Source organism: Tubulanus polymorphus, chromosome 10, assembly GCF_964204645.1.
Source record: "Tubulanus polymorphus chromosome 10, tnTubPoly1.2, whole genome shotgun sequence".
Lineage (NCBI taxonomy): Eukaryota > Metazoa > Nemertea > Palaeonemertea > Tubulaniformes > Tubulanidae > Tubulanus > Tubulanus polymorphus.
The window spans coordinates 5,930,328-5,939,516 of record NC_134034.1 but is presented as its reverse complement, the minus strand read 5'-3'; the positions used below and the strand labels follow the sequence as shown (position 1 = coordinate 5,939,516).

The following is a 9,189-nucleotide window of genomic DNA, read 5'->3' as shown; positions in this document are numbered from 1 at the left end:
GTGCTGCTAATGGAACTTCACTAAAAGTCTTTGGTCATGTTCGCGCCTGTATTAACATTTTGAATAAACCGACGCCCTGGAAATTTGTAGTAGCCGAGATTTCAAACAAAGCCATTATAGGGATGGATTTCCTCGAGCACTATGATTGTAAAATCTATGCAGCGAGTCACAGCATTGTATGCGGAGATAGCCAAATTGATTACAAGAAACACTGCCATCAAGACGATAACGATGTCTACGTTAGGAGCCTGGAGAAAATAATCATTCCTCCTCGGTCTGAGAAAATAATCCAAGGAACCATACCTGACGGAACGATTCCATGCAAATGGTCAGTCATCGAGCGTGCACGAAACCAGTCAAAGTACAAATATGTGACGGCTAGAAGTTTGATAGATACCGGAAAAGATTACTTACCAGTCAGATTGATGAATCCAACCCCTGATCCAATTATTTTCTACCCAGGTTCTACCATAGGTGTATTGAGATCCGTCACTAAAGTCGCCCCCAAGGACTGCACAAATCATGTCAGGGATGAACAAATGTCGAACTCGGAAATGGTTCCAGATCATCTGAAATAATTAATTGAACGTAGTAGTGCGAATCTTGATACTTCTGAAGCTTTCCGTTTAAAGAAGTTGATTGTAGAGTATTCCGACATATTTGTGACATCAGATTCGGATCTCGGTGTAGCTCGAGGTATCCAACATGATATTGACACGGGTTATGCTCGACCTGTGCGACAGAAAGCTCGACAACTAGCACCAGCTAGACAGGTCTTAGCAGACGAATTAGTTAAAGACATGCTTCCGCGAGAGGTGATTGAACCTTCTACTTCGCCATGGGCAAGCCCTACCGTTTTGGTTAGTAAAAGAGATAGCAGTACTAGATTTTGCTTCGACTATCGAAGATTAAATGAACTTACTGTTAAAGATGCTTATCCTTTGCCCAGAATTGATGATTCTATCCGTTCGTTATCGGGTGCAAGGTAATTTTGTACCATGGACATAGCTTCAATTGCCAGAAGCTATCTGAAAAAGCCCGCGAGAAATCAGCACTTGTAGTGAGAAATGGACTCTATCAATGCAACAAAATGCCGTTTGGTCTATGTAATGCTGGATCTACTTTCGAGCGATTGATGGAGCAAGTTTTGGGTGGTTTGCAAAATGAAATCTGTTTAATATACTTAGACGACATGATAGTTTTTGGAAAGGATTTTGATTCAACTTTACATAATCTGGGACACGTATTTTCAAGACTAAGACATGCTGGTTTGAAGCTTAAACCGAAAAAGTGTGACTTTTTCAAACGTTCAGTACTATTTTTGGGACATATTGTGTCGGAGTCTGGAGTTTCCTGCAACCCGAGCAAGGTGGAGTCCGTACCCAATTGGCCAGTTCCACAGTGGCAGAATGACGTTAGATCATTTCTTGGATTAGCTTCCTACTACAGACATTTCTGCGAAAATTTCCGTACTATCGCAAAACCGTTACATAGACATACCGAGAAAGGCCATCTATTCGCTTGGGCTGATGAATGCCAAACGTCATTTTCTTCATTGAAGAGTATGCTTTCTTCAGCTCCGGACTTAGCTTATTTCACTCCAGGGTTGTCGATTCTTCTAGATACAGACGCTTGTGGAGTCGGCTTAGGATGATTTTTATCCCAAACTCATGATGGTGCAAGAGAGTTGTCGCCTATGGTAGCCGTACCCTATCTAAACAAGAAAGAAATTATTGCGTGACCAGATGAGAATTATTAGCAGTAGTCACCTTTATAAAGCATTTTCGACATAACCTATTAGGATCGAAATTTCTACTTAGACCAGACCACGGAGATGGCTCATGTCGTTCAAAGATCCGGAGGGTCAGGTCGTACGCTGGCTCACGGTTTTTGGCGGAATAAAATTTTGGTATACAACACCGTACTTCCGGGAAGAAATCACTTGAACGCGGATGCTCTGTCCAGAGGGGAATGTGCACACTGTCTTTCAGCTTCGAAGAGAGGAGACTAAGCCGTATCTCCGTGTAACGTAGCATCTAGTAGTCCACCCAATAGTGTTGGAATCTCTACTGCTCTGTCTAGCACAGGCCTAGTCACTATTTCTTGTCTCAATTTAAACGAATCTTTTCCTTGTTAGAGTATTGCTGAAGAACCAGAAAAGGACACCGAATTTTCATGGATAGAAGCAGCGCTGAAGAGTGGAAAACCATCGTGGCGGGATGTATCACATCGTGAGGATAAAAGTAAATTTTATTGGTCTAGGTGGCAAGATTTAGAAGTTTCCAACAGCGTTTTATACATCATTAAGGAAAGAGACGGTTTACCTGTATCAAAGTTAATCCGCTTACCTGAGATTTTCTGACGCGATGTGTTTTTCAGTCTTCACTTCGCCCACACTGCAGCTCATTTTGGTTTCCGTAAAACTCTAACTACTGTTCATTCTAGATATTTTAGGTATAGCATTCGGTCGGACGTCAAGTCATGGTGTAGTATTTGCCGGATGTGTGGTTCCAGGAAGACGTCTCCAAGGAAAATGAGAGCTCCATTAAACGACTACAGGGTAGGACTACCCTTGGAACGCATCGCTCTTGATATTCTCGGTCCACTTCCAATCAATGACAGGGGTAATGCTGTGATTTTGGTCATAAGTGACTATTTCACTCGCTGGGTGGAAGCTTATCCCTTGCCGTTTTTGATCCCTTATTGATGGTTTAGTCGAAAGATATAATCGAACACGATAAGATGGTCTGGCAATGACAATGAACAAGAACCAGTCTAATGGGGTTAAACAGATTTCTTCAGCCCTAAGCAAAATATATAGCCGGGAGCTACAGGACAGGTTAAGATCCGCGTTTCATCAAACTCGCAAACACCTGGCTCTCAGAGCATAACGCAACAAGAAAAACTACAACATGAAGGCCCTTGATCAGAGGTACAGAGTTGGCGATCTGGTCTGGGTACACAAACCAGCAGTCAAGGCAGGCCGATTGTCAAAATTGTCGTGTCATTGGCATGGGCCGAATGTCGTCAAGAGTTTGTTTAACGATGTCGTGTACGATATCTCTGAACTTGGTGCTCACAGATCGATTAAGGTCCATTATGATCGGCTAAAGCCATATGGTTCTGAGCCGACAGTCGATGATGATGTCGAAACGCAGACCCTGCAACAGCCGGTCGTTACATCCTCAGGCCGACAGACGAGACGCCCAGATCGCTTCGGCGAATGGCTCTTATAAGTCTTAGCAATTCAGGCTGCTAATTAATACTTGTATGTATTTTTATTTTCCAGTACTATGAAGTCGGAAATTAAAAAATGGTCGTGTAAATACTGAAAAATGAGCCGAAGCAGACATCTAAGGGTATGTGAAAAAAAACCGGTCGTGTGAATGAAAAGATCCGCAACTACTCGTCCAGAGCATACGATACCACGCGCACGCATATCAAAAAGAATCATCGAGACGATACCATTGGTAGAAGCATTTCAGAATTGATTAAAATCGGACGATTTAGCACCGATTGACGACGTGTCTGTTTCGGAGCCAGTTTTTCCGGATGAGTCAGGTCCGCCGCCACCGAAGACCTCGCTTTTGAATTTTGTTGCGGCCAAGACGAACCATTAATACAGAAAGCAGCCGTCACGCCTGAACGTCGTGTCGTTACGAAGAACCCCGTTATTGACAATATTTTAGCCACATCCGCACTTCCGTTCATAACTCCGTCATCAGAACTATAGAAATCTGCGACCATTTCTCGACCTTCCGTCACTCCGTCATCTGAATTACAGAAACCTGCGACCATTTCTCAACCTTCCGTCACTCAGTCATTAGAACTACAGAAACCTGCAAATATTTCTCAACCTTCCGTTATTCCGTCATCAGAACTCACTTACCATCATCCGAATGTCAAGAAACATGTACATTCAATGTACATGTCCACCATCAAAATTATGCAGCACCTAGATGATTTTCCTCAGTGTATATTCTGCATGATGTGCCGAGAAGTCGCCGGACTTTCTCAACGACTCGCCAAAAAGACGGGACAGAAGCTGCACACTCATGTAATGTTTGAATCGGAGATAACGACCGAGTTTACGACGACCCACGACATCGAGTGTGAACTCTGCAACATCTGTAGGGAGATTCATCAACGTCGCCGTGAAGAATGATCGCCCAGGCCTTCTTTTTATCGCGTTACATTGTGTATAGTTTTATCTCATGTTCTTTATTAGTACGGTTATGTTGTTAGTGAGTATTGTAATATATTAGTAGAGTATTAGTATGCGTTAGTGTTTAATTAGTGCGTAGATCGGATTCGGACGTTCTCTTGTATTTTGTAGTGTCCCTGCCAATTTTTAGCCCATGGAGTCTCATTTTTACTGGATGTATTTTTATATGTTTATAATCCTTTTTACTGTATTTGTTAACTCGGCCAGTTCACGCCTGCATGATATTCTCTGTAATTAGTAACAGCATACTATGCATAGTTAGTATCTTTTCATGTCATTTCTTGAAAAGGACTCGTAAGAGATGAGTCGAAATCGATCGAAATGTTTGAACACGTAAATAAACTTATTATCATCATAAAGATTGTGATAGTTGCATTTTTATTATTATTCAACTATCTGGAAACTCTTCCAAAATTATAACAATGAGTTATCCTGTGACTCGTGCATCGCTTGCTCGCATTATGCGTAGTAAAAGTTCGGAAGATTTATCAAGTCCAGACGGCCTTGTGAATAACGAGACGTCTATAACAGTTCAATGTGATGTAGGTCCTGTTAGTAGGCCCGCATCGTATCGGTCTAGTATGACCAGTAATCCGACAGGCCAAACGTTCTCTGGCGAGAGTCAAGAAGGAACGTGGTCTCGAAGTAGTGGTTCGGCGGATGTAGGTAGAACAAATTCTACCGGCTCCCGCAATGTAGAACCAAACGTGATCGGTAAGATGAAACCAGAACATTATTCAGGTGACGGATCATGGATCAAGAATACAGATTAGGATTTGAAACAGTAGCGAAAATTAATCACTGGTCAAACGATGTTAAAACCGACTTCTTATTCGCTTCATTACGAGGCGCGGCTAGACAATTAGTTTGTACCAAGCTGGTTAACACGGAAGATTAGAGTATAATAATAATAATAATAATAATAATAATAATAATAATAATAATAATGATAATAATAATCGTCTCTTATATAGAGCGCTATTCCAGGGACGAGGTCCATGTTCACTGCGCTGTCTCTCCGTATGCCCTCACAAATAAAAATGACTTCAGGGAAGGTTTGAACTGATCGATATTGTCTATAAGTTTGATTTTGTGTGGTGACAGATTCCACAATTTAGCACCATACACTGTGAAGCTCCTATCACCAAGACATGATTTTGTCCTCCTTAAATCAACGACTAAACCAGATGACGATCATCTGGTGGTTCTCGCGGACTGTCTCAGAACAATGAGGTCTTTAAGCTATTTAGGAGCCGCAACATGGATACACTTAAATACTTGAAGTGCAATCTTATAGTCAATCCTTTCTCTGACTGGCAACCAGTGAAGCTCACGTAATGTTGGTGTGATGTGTTGAAACTTCTTAACCTTGCACACAACTCGTGCAGCTCAGTTTTGCACACGTTGGAGTGGAGCTAACATGTTGCTGGGAAGGCCAGCTAAGATACCATTATTACAGTCGATTCGCGAAGTTACAAATGCATGTATCAACCGCTCGGTACTACACCTGTCCAGGTATTTTCTAAGGCGGCCGATACGGTACAGATTTGCGAACGCCGATTTGCAACCAGACTTTACATGCATGTCCATTTTCACATGTTTATCAATAATGACACCGAGATCTTTTACACAGTCTGACGTTGGTATCCAAACATCATCAACATAGATACCAGTCATGGAACCGATTCTACGCGACGATACTAGATTAACGACATCAGTCTTCGGAGAATTTAGGGATAGTTTATTTTCGAACAACCAACTCTTAATCTCACCGACGCAGTGTTCTACAGTCGAAACCATTTCCATGGTCTCTTTCCTATCTCCGCACTTTCAAGTTGATTGTCATCTGCATACAATTGGTACTGGACATCATTTTTACACATCACATCACCTAATGGGATGGTATAAATGATAAAAAGTATAGGTCCGAGCACGGACCCCTGCGGAACTCCACACTCTACAGGTGTAGGACGTGAACATTCATTAGCAACCATTACAGACTGCTTCCTCTCAGACAGGTAAGAGGCAAACCACCGTAGTACAGAGTCCTTCATGCCGCAGGATCTCCCGAGCCGATTTAACAATATTCTGTGATCGACCATATCAAAAGCAGCGGACAAGTCCAATAACACCAATATGAACTCGTTGCCTTTATCAAAAGAACACAAAATATCATTCATGACACGAAGGAGAACTGTCTCTGTGCTATGGCTTTGTCGGTAAGCCGATTGATTGGGATCATAAAGACAATTTGAAGATAAATGCCTTCTGAGGCGAGACGCAATAATCCGCTCGATTAATTTCGACAGGACTGACTAATATCATCACGCGTAATCCTTTAAATATGATAATCTACCGTAACGTTGGATATGATAAAACCTCACTGCAAAGGCTAGAAATCACTATAAATGTCCTAGAATTATCAAAAAAGATTTTGCAACGGCTGAAGATGTAAAGACTGGTTGCCAGGTATCACATGGTGGCAGCACTTTACGGCTCAATTTCAATTTTTGGTTCGAGTCTTGGTACCTTTCAGTTTTTTTTTAATTATGGATCTACAAGCGTAGTCCTTCTAAAATCAATTTTATTTCATAGTATTATTTCATATTGATCAGTGCAGCCTGCAATAAATTCACCTTAAGAGTCTTGAACTCAACAACAAAGTGATGACACCCGGCACCAGTCTTTTCTTCCATTAGCTGCTTCGAGCATCATCGCTAAATTTGTGATTTTTGGTAATTTTTTGACACTTTTAGTAATCTTTAGCGTTCAAAGTGGTGTTTAATCGAATCGCATTGTCAGGATATTATACTTATAGGATTACGCGTGACGATGTATAGTTAGTAAAATATCGCTTACGAAAACCTTGAAGCGAGAGATTCTTTTTGCAAATGAACTAGAACATGGCGGATTTAGGTTTCAATTTCCGGTTATGACTAGCGCAATCAAACAAGTAATTCCAGAACTTGATTTGTCGATACCCCGTATTGGGAAAATCTGTCCTCTTCGAAGAGTTATGCCTTAGTCATTCATCAATGCAATCAATTTTTATCAATCCAATCAATTGACTCTGCATAATGTCTTAACGTGACCTCTTACACTCTAGAATCATGGACATGGGTTTAACGAGGTGTGTACCCCAATATTAAACAAATTCCACAGGACAAAAACGTTGCATCAATTGAAAAATGGACTATTGAAGTAAAATTTCTTGAAAATTTCTAGCTTTTTATAAAGATAAGTAAGCATATCATATAGTGTGATTAGGGAATTTGGCCAGAGAAATATCGGGAAATTTTAGATTTCCTGATCTGTATGAATCTTAGTCGCCAGGGCAATGTATCAAACGGAACCAGTAGAATATCACAGAATATCACACGGGTACATCATACAACAATGTAGTTTGACGTTCGGAAATTTTCACAAAAAATTCCATCCGATTGTAGAAGCTTACCACCAACAATTCGGTAATTTGACTTTGTAGAGCATCGTTGTTTTTATATGTCATTCTCTCTGGATCTGAAGTCAATGATTCTCACAATCAATCTTTCGAAGATATCATTCAAGAATTCTAATGAGTCTGCTGGCATACATATTTATGTTGTTCCACTTGGTCGATTGTTAGACTAGCTCAAGGCCCTAAGGGTAAAGCTAGCAGTTGGCCTAAGGTTCAATCAGTGAACAGCTTTAAAACAACTGTGTTAACACATGGATGTTAAGCTTGCACCCCATGAACTGCATGGTCATTGGCCTATGTCATGGGTTCTTGCTGATTGTGCCAGGAACAGACTGTGCCTGGTGGTCATGGTAAGTGGATACTTTGTAACCTTGATATGGCTTAGAAATGATACCTTCGTTTCTCAACCCCTCTAATCTTCTCTATTTTGCCTCAAATCTCTGGAATACCTTTAACTTAGCATTGTATGTTGACTATAATCTCTCTCTGTCTAATACGGACTATTGGAACTTCGTTTGGACCTGGCTTGCATACATGTTTGAGAAGCATTATAGTGTGTAAGCCTCACCAAGCAACTCGTATTTACCCTGAGTTCGAGTTTTGATTTCTATGTCTCTGTCGTTCTATAAAAAGTATCTTTCTTATTGAAGTCATCTTCTGCCCTTGTATATCTGGTGCCTTACAATTTTGACCAAGGATTAATAAGGAGCATCATTTAAAAATGTTTGCATACTTTTGTATAATAGACAGATAATATGTGAATTTTGGCGAATGAAGTCATATCTCATATACGTTGTAAATATTCGGGGCAAGAGGTGATGCTTATATTTTCTTGAGTCTCAAATGATGGTTTTGAATAATGAAATGTATTGCATCTGCGTTTATTTCATGTCGCCTCATTGTTTAGGAATAATAATAGTCTAGTTACTCACACCTACAATCTACCTGCCATGCCTCATAAGAAAAGAAAAATAGTTAAACTTCTCAAGGGACAAAGAAATGTAAGTGTATATCAAAATTTGATATAGATTTGTCCTTTTCAAATGTTTATGTCGTAATATTTCTAATTATAAATGCATTTTATATAACACTGCAAGAGTTTGAAAATCATTTTTTATTTTCTAGTACCATCAAGCTGAATCTATGAAAAATTTTCTTACAATCTGCACAGAGGGACATTTGCAGGATGGAGTTGTTACTCCCTGCACTGATGAGCAGATGCGGGATGAAGTTGTTACTCCCTGCACTGATGAGCAGATGTGGGATGGAGTTGTTATTCCCTGCACTGATGAGCAGATGTGGGATAGGATTAAATACACATATGATAATACGATGCACTAAGATGCGAATATTTTGTTACCGCACAAGTACATTATTGGTTCATTTCATCAAGTAAGTCCAATTTTTGATGATGGATATGGTGGGATGCAGTGTACTTGTAATGCCATTTTTGCATTATACTCCCCCCCCCAATGAAAAAGCTTAATGCAAATGTACTGGATAATTC

The 9,189-nt window shown here is 40.4% G+C and overlaps 1 long non-coding RNA gene across 1 annotated transcript; it reads right to left on the bottom strand.

The window, feature by feature from the left end:
• Positions 1-436: 436 nt before the first annotated feature.
• On the bottom strand, positions 437-2,004 carry LOC141912303 (uncharacterized). Its single transcript, XR_012620137.1, has 4 exons — positions 1,795-2,004; positions 1,501-1,714; positions 923-1,028; positions 437-569 (listed from the first exon to the last, which is right to left on the bottom strand). It is a non-coding gene; the product is annotated as an uncharacterized LOC141912303 (long non-coding RNA).
• Between the last annotated feature and the right edge of the window lie 7,185 nt (positions 2,005-9,189).